Raw genomic sequence first — 17571 nt, 5'->3', positions numbered from 1 at the left:
ATATAAATATGGGTTTACTTCTGGACTCTCGATTCTGTTCCACTGGTCCATGTGTCTGTTTTGCTGCCAATACCATGCTGTTTTGATTACTGTTGCTTTGTAGTCTAATTTGAAGTCGGGTAGAGTGATGCCTCCAGCCTCATTCTTTTTTCTCAGGATGGCTTTTGCAATTCGGGGTCTTTTGTGCTTCCATACAAATCTGATGATTTTTTGTTCTATTTCTTTAAAAAATGCCGATTGGATTTTGATGGAGGTTGCATTAAATCTGTATAATGTTTTAGGTAATATGGTCATCTTAACTATGTTGATTCTTCCAGTCGAGGAACACGGAATATCTTTCCATTTCTTTGTATTTTCTTCGATTTCTTTTAATAGGGTCTTGTAGTTTTCATCATATGGGTCTTTCAAAACATGTTTCATTAGAGTTATTCCTAGGTATTTTATTTTTTTTTGTTGCAATTGCAAAAGGAATTATTTTTTCCATTTTTTCTGACACTTCATTGTTAGAGTATAGGAATGCTATGGATTTTTGAACATTGATTTTGTATCCAGAGACTTTACTGTATTTGCTTATTGTTTCTAGTAGTGTTCTTGTGGAGTCTTTAGGGCTTTCTATATAGAGAATTATGTCATCTGCAAATACTGACAGTTTGACTTATTCGTTTCCTTTTTGGTTGCCTTTTTTATCTTTCTGTTGTCTGGTTGCCCTTGCTAGGACCTCCAATGTTATTTTGAATAAGAGTGGCAATAGTGGACAGCCTCGTCTTGTTCTTGATCTTGAAAATTTTTTCGTTTTTCACCATTAAGTCTAATGTTGGCTAAGGGTTTGTCATAGATGGCCTTTATTATGTTAAGATACTTTTCAGGCCATATGTTTTTAAACATAGTCACTTTGATGGACTATTTTAACCTTAATAAGGAGACGTTAATCAGATTGTTTCCCTACCCTTCTTCCACACATACCCTTAGGGAAGAATAGAATTGTTGGCAAAGAATGGCTTTAGAAGAAAATCTGTATGTCATTTCTCAAATGGAAACAATGTATTTATTTTTTGACTACTATAAGCAAACCTTTTAAGACTGTGTACTTCTCAGGTGGGGGGGGGGGGAGCTAAACACCAAGTCTCCATCCCTGATCTCTCTCATTTTTTCTGAATGATGGTCTGAGTTTTATAGTCATATGAGTATCCTGAAAAATGTTAAGGATTAGGTTAAGTTGTAGGTAACTAGTACATTGAGAAGACTGTTAAAGGCTCCTAAATGCAGACAGAGTGTTACTAATTGCTTTCGAGATCAGCCTGTCTTTAGTTGGACCATGAGAGATTTAGCATGGTCTGATGGCAGCCTGTCTGCTGAGTGGGGATTCTTGACTTTAAGAAAGGCTGCTATCTGATATGTTAGACCCTTTCAGGTTGCCCCAGTTTAGTCATTATTGCCAAGACTATTAAACCTTAGTGTAACACACATGATACTTCATAAATGGACTTAAAGACAAAGGCACTTTGACCTTCCAATGGGACATAGGTAATGTTCATACAGCTTAAACTTTTTCCTTTTTAAATAAGAGAATACATTGCTATTTGAAGTTTTAGTTAAAAGACACAGATGAAGAAATTATTTTTAAGATATCTAAGTAAACAGCAAACCTGTCTTTAACTAAATTAAAAATTGTAATGGTTTCCAGCTTTTAGATTTAGGAACAGTATCTCTTAGTATAGTTGGGTACTAATGGCATTAGTGCCATAGTTGAAACCTATACCATGAACTTAAACCAAGCAGTGCAATTCTTGACCTTCACAATTCTAATATTCGAGGTAGAAGTTTGCTGAAATTAAAACTGCTTATTGAGACTTTGTGATAAAAAGTGAAAATAGGGATACTAGCTTGGTGTTCAAATACATTTTTGCCTAAGTAGGAATCTGAATGTAGTAGAATTGTAGATTTTAGTGCTGCTTCTAGTTGTTCCTGTTCTTTTCAATTTGAGATGTGATTCTTTTTCAATAGCCTGAGCTAATGCAGAAATTTTACATGTTAGTAATTTTTTCCACACAAGTATTACCTTTGTAAAGTTGAAAATACTCAAAGTGGGGAACTTCTTTGGGCAGAGGTTGGGAAAATGGTAAACTGATAGGTTTCTAAAATATTGTAGAACTTTTCACTGACTTTACATTGAAAATGTATAGTTTTACACATGATAAATTTTTCGTATTACTTCTACATGCATTATTCTGACAAATAAGTGTTCTTTCATTCTGAAATATTTTTTTTTTCTTAACAGATTTATGAAAATATGCATCAGTTTAATACTGTCTTGGAATTCATGAGATGGAAGCATAGGTCAAAGCTGTTTGGAGAAAATTGGAAGTCCAGTTTTATCTAGCCACATCTCTGAGGTAAGGAAAAGACCTAAGAAAATAATTAGAATCATAATTAGAATAATATGAAAATTTTCACTTCTTAACAACTGAAAATAATTCTTCTAAATCATGGTTACAACTTTAGTTTTAGTTTCTTTAATCACTTTCCTTATGAATCTTAGGTAGTTCTAATATATTCTTCTCTCCTAATAATGTCGAATCTCTTCAGGGGTAAAAAGTATTCATTTATTACTAATAACACTTTCTATACTCTAATTGTAGAAAATGAGCATTAAATAATGTATATATTTATTTCTTCCCTCTAAAGATGACTAAGCAGAGTTTAGAATTTAAGATTATATTAAACTGAATGTTTACATTATTTTGAACCATTCTCGCATTTTAGAATTTAGAATAAAACTGTTACCTTATTTGGTAACAGATCTTTGGAGAAAGAATTTATTTAAAGAAGTAGGCACTTCTTTAAATAAAGCAATAAGACTTGGGATAGGAGAGAAAAAGCCATTTTAAAACAATATGTACAGAGAAATCACTTTTATTATTTTCGGGTCCATTTAGAGACTCAAATTACAGGTAAAAGGTTTGAATTCTTGAGGGATCTATATTTTTAAAAAATAGGACATACCGTTTTATGAAGTAGTTTATACTTTTTCCTCATGAAATAGTAGCCTTTGCTCACTGTTTCTACTTCCTTATAGCATCTTTTTTCTTCCCCTGCCAAACTGCTGTATTTGCTCTTTTGAAAAATACTCATGACTTTCTAATTGTCTTTATTAGGTTTCATACTCTTTGATCACTGTAGTAGTTGCCATTTTTCTTTTCTTGAAATTCTTTTAGTGTCTGTGACCCTGTGCTCTCCTAATTCTACTTCTTTAATTATTCATTCATAATTTCTTTTCTTTCTCTTCCTACTCTTAAATAATGACGTTCCCCAAGGTTTTATCTTTGAAATTCTTCTGCTTTTTTCCTTTGGCTTTCCTAATTTCATAATTTCAACAGTTACCTCTAAAATGATTTTTTCAATTTTATATCTCATTTGTGACACTTTCTCTGAGCTTCAGACCCATATTTTCAACTGCTTGGTTCATATCCAGTGTTCCTACTTTTGTTACTGGACCTCTTTGTTAACAGCACTCAATGTCTCAGTGTAGAATCTTTTCCTTCCTACTCTTTCTTAGTTAAGAGATCAAGTCCTATCTATTTTACCTCTATAATGTATCATGAATGTTTTTATCATCTCTTTTCTAATCCCCCCATTGCCATCCACGTTCAGGTCCTTATATTACATTTCACCTGAAATGTTTCAGGACTCTCCTAACTTTGTCCCTCTCCTCACTCTGTTTCCCTCTGCATGTACTGTCAGTGACTCTTTGTTAGCCTGCCAGAGTAAGGACAAACTCCTCTAGTAAAGCCTATCAATGGGGTAACACTGAGTGACACCTTTGCCTGCATCCATCCATTTCTTCCTCCCTTTAATCACTTACTAAACATACTTGCTATATCCCAGGCACTGTGTTAGGCACTGAGAACACAAAACATTTCTTGCTTTGGTCCCAAAGACTATGTAGAGATGAGTATGCAAACAGTTAATTCAAGTGCAATCTGGAAAATGCTATATAAAATTGAAAAAAATGTATCGGCATCACCTAGAAAGGCTCCACCAACATTGTTAGAGGAGAGAATTATCAGAGAGGCTTCTTATAGAAAATGACATTTGAGTAGTCTTAGAAGATGAGTAGAAGATTGCTGAGTGGAATTTGGGAGGCAAGAGAATTTCATGCACAGAGCCCGGCATAAGTAGAGGAAGCTCGAAATGTTGTAGAATGTACAAAAGACAGAAGAAATCATTTTGTATGGGTTGAATTCATTATGTAGGAGAGGGATCGAGGGACAAAGCTGAAAGAGATCTTGATATGAAGAACTTTGAATGTCCTGGTTAGAAGTTCAGATTTTTTTTTTTTTTTTTTTGAGTAATTGGCCATCTTTGAAAAATTTTAACAGGCATTTTTTTATCATAATTGTATTTTGTTAAAATTAATCTAGTGGTGATATGAATGATAGTTTGGAAAAGAGGAGACACCAGCAGCAGAGAGACAATTAGGATATTCTTAATTGTTTCAAGCAAAAAATAACGAGGCTCTTGATTAAGATAGGGATCAACATACCTATGAAAACCTTTAAGCATTGGTTATTTAAAGACTTGAAATTACCCTATATTTTCTCTCCTCTCTATTCATGTTATTCTTTCCTCCTGGCATGCTTTTTTCTCTTTTTCTCTTTTGTGGAAGGCCTGTCAATTTTTAAAAATCTATCCAGGGCCAGTTAATCCCTAAGGTCCTTTCTGATCTCTGTTTCTTTGACTCTTAAGAGTTCTATCCTAGTTGAAGGTCGCAGAGCACTTATTTTTTTGTTCTACAGGATATTACTTTTATTAGTCTCTGTTAAACTATGTAACAGCAAGTCACAAAGGAAGAATGCTCTGTTTATAGTCTCATCGGTAAGGTATATATGTAATATGAGTAATGATAGCCAACCATTGCTAGGTGAAAGTGATGAATGCCAAAGAAGTAAATTATTACTTCTAGTCAGGGTTACCTCTGATAAGTACAAATAAAGGGGTTATTTGAGCTGGTCTTGAAAAGTAAGTAGAATTTGGATAGGTAAAAAGAATTAAAAAATAGTTCTAGAAAAGCTGATTAATAGAAAATGTGTATTTCCATAGGAGTATTGTAGAGGTCTTGGTGAGGGTAGGATGTGTGGCAAAAAGAAAATTATATTTTAGGGAAGTTACACTAGTAGCCATGTATAAAAATATATCATTAGAGAAATGGAGTGAGGAATCAGGAAGCTTAGAAAATCATAACATTAGTTAGGCATGAGGTAATCAGAATTTAATCAGAGTGGTAATAGTGGAAATAGAAAAGAAAGACTAAATGGAATAGGTATTATGAAGGAAGAAGGAATTTATGACTAGAATTTGGATAGAGATGATTCTATCTACATTTTTAATCTCAATAGAATTTGGATAGAAGGAATTTATGACTAGAATTTGGATAGAGATGATTATATCTACATTTTTAATCTGAATAGAATTTATGACTAGAATTTGGATAGAGATGAATATATCTACATTTTTAATCTGAATAGTAGGGATAATGTTGACATCATTAATAGCAAACAAATAATTCTTCAAATCCAGTTGGATCTGAGTTTTCTAAATTTAAAGAAATATTAAAATTGTTGTTATACTGTGTTGTTGTCTCTTCATTAGTTTATATACAACAAATAGTTTTGTACATTATTTTTCAAGCCTTAGCATATTGAAATGGAGATACTATGAAAAAATCAAAGTATTGCCTCTTTTAGAAGAGTACTTTTTAAAGAAGTAAATACTCTTCTGTTCATATTTAGCTCTTTTGCTATAGTTTTAAATGCCGTGTAAGACTTAGTAAAATTTAAGAACGTTTAAAAGTATTTCTACAGGTAAAGTTGTAGAAATACTTTTTCAACCTCTTAATGAAGATTGGTATCTTATTTTAATAGAATTATGACTGAATGAATAGGGACCTGCGAAGAAATCCATTAAGCAGAATTTGATCGTTCCACATTAACAAATAAACGTTAATATAGTAATGTCCTTGGAGAAATACCTTATAGTGAGGTTATAATAAGTTACCTCATTATATAAAACTAGCTAGTTTTGATACTTTTATTAAAGTTCTTTTCAACTCTTAATTCATGACTAATTTAGGGCTGTGCAATATTTAGAAATAGTAGAAACAGTCCACCACTGTATATTGAAAATAAAGTAGTAACTGTGTCCTAATTATACATTATGTAAAACTGGAAAACATTACATTATTGAGGAAGGAAAGCTTTCATGTTAAGAAAAAGGCTTTTATCAAGTTATTTCATCTCTAACATAAATCCAGTTAAGCTCTCAAATTAATATAAATTAATATTTATATTTTTGTGTGTGTGTGTGTGTGTGTATGTAAAGATCCCCTGTATCATTCTTATCTCAGAATAGTCACAACAATGTTTCCTAAAGTATGGAGAGTGTACTACTGGGGTATTCAGAAAAAGGTAGTATACTGACAAATTTAATTTTTTTTTTATAGTTATATATTTATTTTTATAACCTATTTATGACAAGTAATACTGACTTTTCCATTTAAGGTAGTAGCAGTATGCTCCCTTTGTTTTCTCTCTCTGTTTTGAACTGTGGTTCAGAAACTTGAGTTAATCAGGCTTTTAGAGTTCATAGCAGTAAAATTACTATCTTCGTTCATTATAAGGCCCCTCATTGATTTATCTCCTTTATTCTTGATATCAGCTCCCATTTTCATCTCTTCCTGCCATAGGAAACCAATCTAATTTGTTTGCTATATGTCTTTGAATGAATGTATCCTTATAGAACATAGTGTGTGTGCGTGCGTGCGTGCGTGTGTGCGTGCGTGTGTGCATGTGATTGATTTAATTAGGTTTTCGCTACAAATAATCTGCCCTTTTTTTCACTGTTTTCTTTAATACTGCAAAGTTAAAAATCTCTCCATGTTGCTGTGTGTACACTTGTTCATTGCTTCTTACTTACATTTAGTATCCCATAGTATACAGCAGCAGTCCCCATCCTTTTTGGCACCAGGGATTGGTTTTGTTGAAGACAATTTTTCCATGGACGGTGTATGTGTGTGTGTTGAGGGATGGAGTTGGGATGATTTAAACGCATTACATTTATTGTGCATTTTATTTCTGTTATCATTACATTGTAATATATAATGAAATAATTGTACAGCTCACCATAATGCAGAATCAGATGCCACCAAATGCAGCTGTACAATTGAAGTACATGAACTCAGTTGCTGCTAAAGCCTGCCACCAGATGCAGCTTAATTGTCTTTTGCCTCTCACTCATAGAGTTTTGATATGAGTCTGCTAGCAGTTGATTTATTATGGTCTTTGTTTAGTCAGACCTCTGCTAATGTTAATCTGTATTTGCAGCCGCTCCCCAGTGCACTAGCATCACTGCCTTGGCTCCACATCAGATCCTCAGGCGTTAGAGTCTAATAAGGAGCATGCAACCTAGATCCTTCATCTTTGCAGTTCACGCCTGAGGACCTGAAGTGAAGCTGAGACTGCGATGTTAGTGCTGGGATCGGCTGCAAATACAGATGATGTTTCACTTGCTTGCCTGCTTTTTACCTCTTGCTGTGTGGCCTAGGAGTCAGCGGCCTCTGATATACAGCACCACATTCTACTACTTTAAAGAGGCAACATACTCTTGTTAAATGCATGGACAGTGGAGCCAAGTTACTTCATTTTGAGTCTTGTCTGCTCCACTTCTGAGTTTGAGTTCCTTTGAAAGTGGAGCCTGAGAAAAGGACTTATGACTGCGTAGTTCATTTGGAAGGTGATCCAAAGAAGCAAAAATGAGACAGTTGACAGAGGAGAGTAAATTTACATATGGTGTTAATGAGCTAGTTATTACTATGGGGAACTGGGGTTCAATTACCCTGGGGCCCTCTGAATGCACCTCACTATTGTCCCACCAAAGGACAGGGAGCTTGGGACATTTTCCTTTCGTTAATTGAAGGTTGCTCCCAGAGCTTTTAACTCTCACATTTTTGTGGTTGTCCTCATGCTGAGCAGTTTTCTTTAGGTTTAGAGAAAACCCTGAGGAGTAGTACAGAGCAGCTTTGGTTCATAGTGGTTGTCAGATGCTGTTGGACAGTGCATAGAACTGTCTGCCTTGGCTGTAATGAGAAAAGGTAGCTATAATGAGAGGATATGTTGCAGAGTACCACAAGTGTATCACACCTTTTATTACTTAGATTACCTCATGTTCCCTTAAATCTATTCTGTCACTTACCATTCAGAGTGGTGGCTAGTTATAATTGCTAAAATAAATCTCTAAAACAGGAGGATTAGTGGGATAGCTGTAGTCCCCACTGTTGCAGCTAATCCTGATGTTCCCCAGGAGATATTCTATAAACCTTGGGATAGTGGTGCTAGCAATGGGATATACTGTGGCAGAGAAGGCAAACCCATATTTAGAGTAAGTGTCAGTTCTGCACCTACATGTTCAGTGGGCATTCTACAGTAGCAGTAATTAGGTCACCTTTATAAGAAGCCCATGCCGTTGGCCTGTGTAAAGGCTTCCCCTCTGTCACTGTGGTTTCTCCATTCATGGCCCTGTTGGTCAAGCAGTCAAAGTGGCAGAGTGCAGAAGCTGGCTGACATCCACTGATAAGTCATTCCAACTGTAGTTGGGATGTAGTTAAATGTCTCTGTTGTTGGTGGTTTGTAGTGGGCATTAACAAAACACATAAAGATTGGCACTTTGTGCCATTAATATGACTGTTCTCCAGATTCCTTATCTCTTATTTTCTAGTTTTGCTTCTTCTACCCGCTAACCAATCAGCCAGACCATTCACCACTCCCAAGGAGTTCATGTTTTTTTTTTTCTCTTGTCACTTCTCTCCTCATCATACCCACTGAGAGAATTTGTACATCATCATTGTCTTTCAGAGCCATCTGTGTAGGACTGTAGAGCAATAGCAGTTTATTTTTGACTCGTATATGTTAACCAGGCCCCAGGTTTTTCTTTTTTATCATCAGTCACCAGGAACCTACCATTAAGTCATCGGTGTGAGCAGAAGTAAAGCCAGTGTGATAAGGGTAGGTGACATGAGGTTCTGGGCCACCTCTTGTAGTTTACTAGAGCCCTCTGGACCTGCCTAGACCTTATTATAAATATTACCATTTCCATCATACAATAGATTGCTTCTCCATGTGACCTTGTGACTTGATAGATCATGATGGGTAGTGCTGGTCACAAAACCTTTGATGTTCCATGGTCAAATTCTGTACTAGGTCTAATATCAGGCCAGAAGGTACATTTTTTATACAGTGTTATAGAAGGCATGTTCTTGCTTCAGAAAACCTAGAGGTCTGTGCTGCAACTCACCTATGAGTACCTGTCAGAGAATATACACAGCATCCCTGTCTTCCACAGATATCTATAGTACCTTTGAGTCTGTTGAGTCTGAGCACCAGGGCAGCTTGCACTGGAGCTTGATCTGCTGAGAACCTCTTCTCCTATAGGTCCTAATCCCAAACTGGCAGCCTTCTGAATCACCCAGTCTCATCTTTTAAAAATTTTTCAATTTTTTAAATGTACTAGTCATCTTTCAATTAGTATATAAAATGATTCAGCAAAGATTGAATTCTTCAAGGAAAGGTGCAGGGCAAAGAAGGTCATAGTGAGGAATGCAGAGTACACCTTTCATGCTGGGCCCTCTTTGGTGGTTCCTGTGTAGCCATTCATGTTTGAGTTCTTTGTAAGAAAAGTGGTAGTTGAAAAGCATGTCAGTGCCAGCACCATAGAAACCCAGGAATGCTTCCATTCTTCACACTGACATACTTGTTGTCATACTGGTAGTAACCTCTTTGAAATGATCCGACAGTGCCTTTGGGGGCGATATTTCACATTGGTATCCAGTTGGGCAGCTCCTTAATTTTGATATCTCTGAGTTTCTTCTCTTTCACTGGTACAGCTGACATCATCTAGGTGTCCTGGGTGTCCATTGTCACCCAATCTTGTCTGTTAGTTCTGCTTAAATAGGAGCCACCTATTCTTATTTTAACCTTAGTCGTCACTCCAGTTGCTGAGTTCCCTTTAAATGAGTCGTATATTTTCACACCCACACCCAGGGGTTTTGGGTTCCCTAAGCACTCATTTAGTTCGGATTGTAGGCATCTGTTGTTCATTGGCCATGAATGGGCATAGAAGGCAGGATTTTTTCTGTCCTGTGGACTGATAACAAAGGAACCAAGAGATTGTTACCTCTGTCTTGAAGCCTGTGAGAGGAGTCAGTGCTTCCAGGCACTCCCAACTGCAAGATCCTTTAGCACTGTAACAGAGGAGGGTTGCCTCTAAGTCTGCTGAAATCTGTTAGATCTAGCAGCCTCTTGAGACTGCATTGCAGTAAAGCAATTATAGCTCCAGGCTTGAGGAAAAGCTTAGCTGTATCTTTACTATTGGTGTCTCCTTGGACCCCATTGAAAATTTAGTCTCATACTTCTCTATTCTGTACAGAAACCTGGAACTCATGGTCTTAGAAACATCCTACCTGCCTTGCCCTCCACTGTTTGGTTATTATGCTCCTCCAGAAAGGGAAACAGAGAACGTTTATTCTTGTTCTCTTCAATTCAGACTGCCTCTTCATAACCAAGAAACCATGACTCTTTTCTTAATTTAAGTTTGGTGGATATGTTCCTGGTTTATTTATTTGCTCATTCTCCAGTTTGACTGCTTTTAGATTCAGGTAGTTTTTTTGTATAATTAACAAGTGTATATGATACCGTGGGGAGAGCATGTCACAAGATTTATGGTAGCATCTTTACATCTTAGATAGTGACATTTCAATTCATATCTTTATCTTCCACCCTAATACTTTTCTCCTGCTCTACTATCTTATAATTTCCAATTATAAGATACTTTCCAATCTAGGTCTCTGAGATAGAAATTTCCATTTCTCTGAGCTCCATCTACTTCTTACCTTTTCTTCTTTTATTCCTTTCCTCCTTCTCACCCTTCATCCATCCTTTGTGGGTTGGGGTTAGTGGAGGTCTGATTGTCTCTTTATAGAACAGCTTTTTAATTTTTTAAAGATTACATAAGCAAGATATGACTAAGTTCTTAAATAAAATTTTGAACAGTGTACACCAAAGCCTAAGTCCTCCTTCACTACTCTCCACTCCATTGCCCTCCTCATCACCTTCCCCTTCATTTCATTTCCATGTCATTGACTTCCACTTTATAGTCAGGTTATTGGTTAATTTATGTATTCTACTCTCTTGAGTGAATTTTGGTTTTTAATATCATTCTTAAAAATCATGTAATACTTCTTGATTTACAGATTTATTTTTTCCAGCTTTATTGAAACATAGACAATTAGTTGCTCATATTTACATTTACAAGTCAAGGAATTTTTTTCAATTATAGTTGGCATACAATAATATACCAGTTTCAGTTGTACAGCATAGTGATCAGAGATCCACATAACTTGCAAAGCAATCACCGCACTAAATCTAGTACCCCTCTTCACCCTTACATATCTATTACAACATTATTAACCATCTTCCCCATGCTACCCTCTGTATCTCCATGTCTGTTCTGCAACTATCCATTTGTACCTCTTAATCCCTTTGCTTTTTTTTTGCTGTCTCTCCAACACCTCTCCCATCTAGTAGCCCTCAAAATATTCTCTGTGTCTATGAGATTATTTCCACTTTTGTTGTTGTCGTTTATTCTGTTCTTTAGATTCCACATGTATATGAAATCATGTGATATTTGTCTTTCTCTATCTGACTCATTTCATTCAGAGTAATACCTTTTAGGTCCATCAAAGCAATATCTTTTTCCATTTCCTTCCTTTTTAGTCTGTGTGTGTCTTTTAATCCGAAGTGAGACTCTTGTAGGCAGCATATGTAGGGGTCTTGTTTTCTTATCCATTCAGCCACTCTATCTTTTGGTTGGAGCACTTAATTATCTCTTCCCGTTGAGGTATTTGTTGATAGGAAAGTAGTTATCATTCTTTAGTCCTGTTTTTGATACATGTTCTTTCTTCTTAAAGAAGTCCCCCCAACATTTACTGTAATACTGACTGGTGTTGATAAATTCTTTAGCTTATTTTTGTCTGAGAAGCTCTATCCTTCAACTCCAAATGATAGCTCTACTGGACAAAATATTCTTTGTTGTAGATCCTGGGTTTTCATCACGTCGAATATTTTGTGCCAAGCCCTTCTGTCCTGCATCGTTTCTTTTGAGAAATCAGCTGCCAGTCTTATGGGTGCTCCCTTGTAGATAACTAACTGCTTTTCTCTTGCTGCTTTTAAGATTCTCCCTTTACATTTAACCTTTGGCATTTTAATTATGATGTGTTTTGGTCTGGGCCTCTTTGGGTTCCTCTTTCTTGGGACTGTCTGGTCTTCCTGGGATTGTATGTCTATTTCCTTCACCAGGTGAGGGAAGTTTTCCAACATTATTTCTTCGGTGTCTTGTTTTCTTTCAGGAACCCTCACGACATGGATGTTTTTACATTTAATAGTGTCCCATAGCCTCCTTAAATTATTATAGTCTTGGCTTCTTTTTTCTTGCTGTTCTGATTGAATGTCCTTGGCTTCCCCATCCTTGGTATTGGTTTGAGCCTCTTCTTTATCCACTCTGTTTATTCCCTCTAATATACTGTTTATCTCAGATAATGTGTTCTTCATTTCTAATTGGTTCCCTTTTATAATTTTCATTTCCATTTTTTTTTTTATATCTTTGTTAAAGTTCTCACTGAATTCATCTACACTTCCCCTAAGTTCATTGAGCATCTTTATAACCAGTGTTTTGAACTCTGCATCTGTTTGCTTGACTCCGTTATTCCTGGATCTCTGTTCTGTTCTCTCATATGGTTTCTGCTGCTTTGTCTTCTCATTTTGGCTGCCTTTCTGTGTCTGTTTCTATGTACTAAGCAAAACTCTTAAGTTTCTCAGTCTTATTAGTGTGGATTTGTGTGGTAGGCGTCCAGTGGCACAGTCCTAAGAGGGGTTCAGCTGCAGACCAAGTTTAGCCCCAGCCTGTGCCCCTCCAGAGCCACCTGTTAAGATTCAGCAAGCAATCCACAGATGCTGTGCTTATAGCAGCCTCAAGAAACTATGCCAGAAATTGAGGCCAGCTGCCACCAGTGTGTCTCTTGGCACTGCTCAGCAAGTTACAGGACTCACCAAGGACATACCTGGATGTGGCTTGGGTGGGGCTGTGAGTTGGGGGAGGTGAAGTTTCAGAGAATCCTCTGGGTAGAGCAACCTCTGTTATCTAGTCTCAGCTATGGCAGCTGTGGGTCTGTATACTGGGAGGGGAGGACTCAACAGAGGAACAATGGATACCGCTGGCACTTCTGTCTGGGAGAGAGCCTCGCCTCTAGCCCTCATTCTGACAACTCAGTGTCTCCTGTAAGTCCCTGGTGCCCCCTGAGCAGCCAATCCAGCACTGGTGCTCAGAGTGAGCAGGATCGTCATTGTGAAAGTCTCCTTGTGGACATGGCCCCTTTAAGAAGCATCTGGAGCTGCTGGCTGTCGCTGCCATAGCCTCTGACCCACTCAGCTGCTGGGGACCAGGCAGCCTCGTGTCTTCACCCGCTCCTACCTTTCTTCTTTTGCAGGTTGATTAATTATTTCTCTCCCTAGTTGTAGTGCTTCTGTTCATCTAGATCCCAGGCGACTTTCCTTGCTGTTTGCTCCAAGTGTCTTTTGATCCTTCCACTCCTCCATACCCTTACATTGATCCAACTATACTGAAATCACTGTAGCCTATCTTTATAGGCAGTCCCTTTTAGACTTCCATTCCTTTGCACAGCCTAGGTGCTCTTCCCTTTGTTTTCCCCAAGTCATGACTTTGTCTTCCCAAAGTCACAATTTTGATTTGGTCATAAGAAGGATGAACAAAGCCTCTATCATCTACCCCATTTTTTCTTCTCCTCTGATTTATTCTGTAAAATTATGCATAATGAGAATACTTGCCTCAAAGTTAGTGTGAGGATGAAATGATTTAATATATGTAAAATATGTAGAACATATTAGCATTCTTGTTTCATGGTATAAAAAATATTTGAAGAAAAAGCTAATAAACTTAGAGCTCAGGTAATTCAAAATATGAAATAAATCAGATGTGTTTTGGGAAGAGAGTTTTTAAATATACTAAGGTTCCCATTTTATGATTTGGATCTGAATTTCCTTGGCTTCCAGAATTCACTAGAAAATGTGTTATGGGAGCAAAATTCTTGAGCTAATACTTAGAGATTGTTGGGTTATTAGTAACTGGCTATAACCATAATGTTTGGGAGATGACTTTTTAGGTTTCAATGTACTTATAAAGAACTACTAAGAGTATATTATGTGATTTTATAGTTGCTTTAACTCCCCAATTATGTTTTTCTTAACAAGGTTATTATTTTTTATTCATTTCATTGATTTATTAAACGGTTATTACTTTACTTAGTAGTAGTGTGCTAGAAAATGGATATTATAGTGCTGCAAGATAAGTACAAAAAAATCACATGGCTAAATAAGCCTTATAAGCAGAGAAATCACATCTGTCTTACGTACTGTTATTAGAGTGTGACACATTCCAAGTAGTTAATAAATAGTTTTTGAATGATGTTAGTCAAGAACTGTGAAGTAGCTATGGTACATATTCTAAGTACACTAGAAGTACAGGGATGGGACACTTCTTCAACCTGATGAGTAGGGATCAGGGATTGCTTACAAAGATTATTACTCATAGATCAGGTCTTGAAGAGTGAATTATAGTTAACCTGGTGAAAAACAAAGGGAAGAGCACGAAGGCTGTGCAAAGGAATGGAAGTCTAAATGGGACTGCCTATAAAGATAGGCTACAGTGATTTCAGCATAGTTGGATCATTGTAAGAGTATGGAGGAGTGGGAGGATGGTATTAGCCCAGCAAAGGCTAGATCATAATAGCTCTTCTTATGTCTTGGTAATTCTGTTCTGTGAACTGGGAATATTTATAGATTTTTAAGCAGAGAACATGACAAGGTCATTTGGTTTTAGAAGTTAGGTTTGACTTTAGAAGTTAGCATTTAATTAACAGTAACCATTTACTAGTCTGTACAGCAAGTTCTAATACATTCAGATAATTATATGAACCATATTTTCTGCACCTAAATTTAAAATGAATAACAAACTGTATATATAAACCCACATTTGGAAGTTTAAAAGCGTAACATATAAACCCCACTGGTCAAAAATAAAATGATAATGCAAATCAGAAAACACCTAGGATTAAATAATAAAGAAAATTAGGACGTATTAAAACTTGTGTGACACAGTGAAGTCTTATGTACTCATATTTAAAAATAAAAATTAAATATCAATAAACTAAGCATCTAATTTAGATTAGGAAAAGAACAAAACAAATTAAAGTGAAGTGAAATAGATATAAAGATAAAGCTAACACCTGTAGAGAACTTGCAATCTACCAAGCACTTTTCCATGTACTTTATAAGGTTTTCCTCATTTAACCTTTACACCAATCCTGAAAGGTAGATGCCATCGCTGTTCCCACTTTACACATGAGAAAACTAAAGCACAGAGATAAATTTTTCCCATCTTCTAGCTAATAAGTGATAAAATTGAGGTTTGAAATTAATTCAAACAGATATTTTTCAAAGATTCAATGGAAAGCATTAACAAAGCCAAAAGTCGGTCTCTTGAAAAGGCTGATAAACAAACCATTTGAATGATTGATCAAGAAAAACCCAGAAAGCACAAATAGTGTTGGAAATGTAAAGGAGGATATAATCTCAGATACAGAAGAGATATTTTTGAATAAGAATATTTGAATAACTTTATGCCAATAAATTTTACAACTCAAATAAAATGATCATTTTCTAAAGAAAGCAACCTAATATTACCTTTGAATAAATAAACTATTAAAGAAATTGAATTTGTAGTGTAAGATCTGCCCCCTCCCACATACTCACAGGTAAGCCCTTGGCCCATATGATTTTATTTTATTTCATTTTATTTTTTTAAATGCCAGTTTATTTTTTTCATACTACATATACATAATTTTTTTAACATTTTATTTTTTATTTTCCCCTTCCCTGCTCTGCGCTTTCTTCTGATAACCACTAGTCCATTGTCCATGTCCATGAGTCTCTTTATTTGTCCTGTTCCTTTGTTGCTTTTAGATTTATATCCCACATATAAGTCATATCACATGATTTTCAGCGTTTTCTGTCTGGCTTATTTCGCTTAGCATGATTATTTCAAGCTCCATCCATGTTGTTGCAAATGGTAGTATTTTATCTCTTCTTAAGGCTGAGTAATATTCCATTGTCTATATGTTTCACAGCTTCTTTAGCCAATCATCTGTCGTAGGATACTGGTTGCTTCCATGTTCTGGCCTCTGAATAGTGCTGCTATAAACATCGGTGTGCAAATATCTTTTCGGATATGGGTTCGCAAGTCTTTGGGGTAAATACCCAGTAGAGTGATTGCTGGATCATATGGTAGATCAATTCTTAGTTTTTTGAGGAACCTTCATACCACTTTCCATAGTGGCTGTACCAGTTTGCAGTCCTACCAGCAGTGTATGAGGGCTCCTATTTCTCCACATCCTCCCCAACATTTTTTATTACTTGTCCTGTTGATGATAGCTTTTCTAACAGGTGTAAGATGGTATCTCATTGTGGTTTTGATTTGCATTTCCCTAAAAGCTAGTGATGTTGAGCATCTTTTCATATATTTGTTGGTCATTTGTATGTCCTCTAGGGAGAAGTGTCTGTTCAGGTCCTCTGCCCATTATTTGATTGGATCACTTGTTTATTTGTTGTTGTTGAGTCGTATGACTTCTTTGTATATTTTGGATATTAGGCCCTTATCGGAGGTGTTGCTTGCAAATATATTTTCGCATTCGATGGTTGTCTCTTTACCTTGTTGACTGTTTCTTTTGCTGGGCAGAAGCTTTTTAGTTTGATGTAGTCCCATACATTTATTTTTGCTCACTCTTCCCTTGTCTTTGAGGTCAAATTCATAAAATCCTCTTTAAGTCCAAGGTCCATGAGTTTCATTCCTATGTTTTCTTCTACGCATTTTATTGTTTCAGGTCTTATATTTAGGTCCCTAATCCATTTTGAGTTAATTTTGGTGTTGGTGATAGACAACAGTCTAGTTTCAATCTTCTGCAGGTAGCTTTCCAGTTTTCCCAGCACCATTTATCGAAGAGGCTTTCCTTTCTCTGCTATATGTTTTTGGCTCTTTTGTCGAAAATTACTTGCCTATATAAATATGGGTTTACTTCTGGACTCTCGATTCTGTTCCACTGGTCCATGTGTCTGTTTTGCTGCCAATACCATGCTGTTTTGATTACTGTTGCTTTGTAGTATAATTTGAAGTCGAGCGGAGTGATGCCTCCAGCTTTATTCTTTTTTCTCAGGATGGCATTGGCAATTCAGGGTCTTTTGTGCTTCCATACAAATCTGATGATTTTTTTGTTCTATTTCTTTAAAAAATGCCAATGAGATTTTGATGGGGATTGCATTAAATCTATATAATGCTTTAGGTAATATGGTCATTTTAACTATGTTGATTCTTACAATCCAAGAACACAAAACATTT

At 36.2% G+C, this 17571-nt stretch overlaps 1 protein-coding gene and 1 pseudogene across 1 annotated transcript in view; one reads left to right on the top strand and one right to left on the bottom strand.

Annotated features, from left to right (window-relative positions):
* The window catches only part of BMPR1A (bone morphogenetic protein receptor type 1A), a 142176-nt gene that overhangs the window by 66888 nt on the left and 57717 nt on the right, over positions 1–17571 (top strand). The window contains exon 2 of the mRNA XM_006915442.2: positions 2279–2393. The gene's annotated coding sequence lies outside the window, so the exon portion shown is untranslated. The remainder of the gene's footprint in view (positions 1–2278; positions 2394–17571) is intronic.
* LOC102891064 lies at positions 9456–10216 on the bottom strand (annotated as a pseudogene).

Source organism: Pteropus alecto, unplaced genomic scaffold (genome assembly GCF_000325575.1).
Source record: "Pteropus alecto unplaced genomic scaffold, ASM32557v1 scaffold155, whole genome shotgun sequence".
NCBI lineage: Eukaryota > Metazoa > Chordata > Mammalia > Chiroptera > Pteropodidae > Pteropus > Pteropus alecto.
This window is presented reverse-complemented; position numbering and strand designations above follow the sequence as displayed.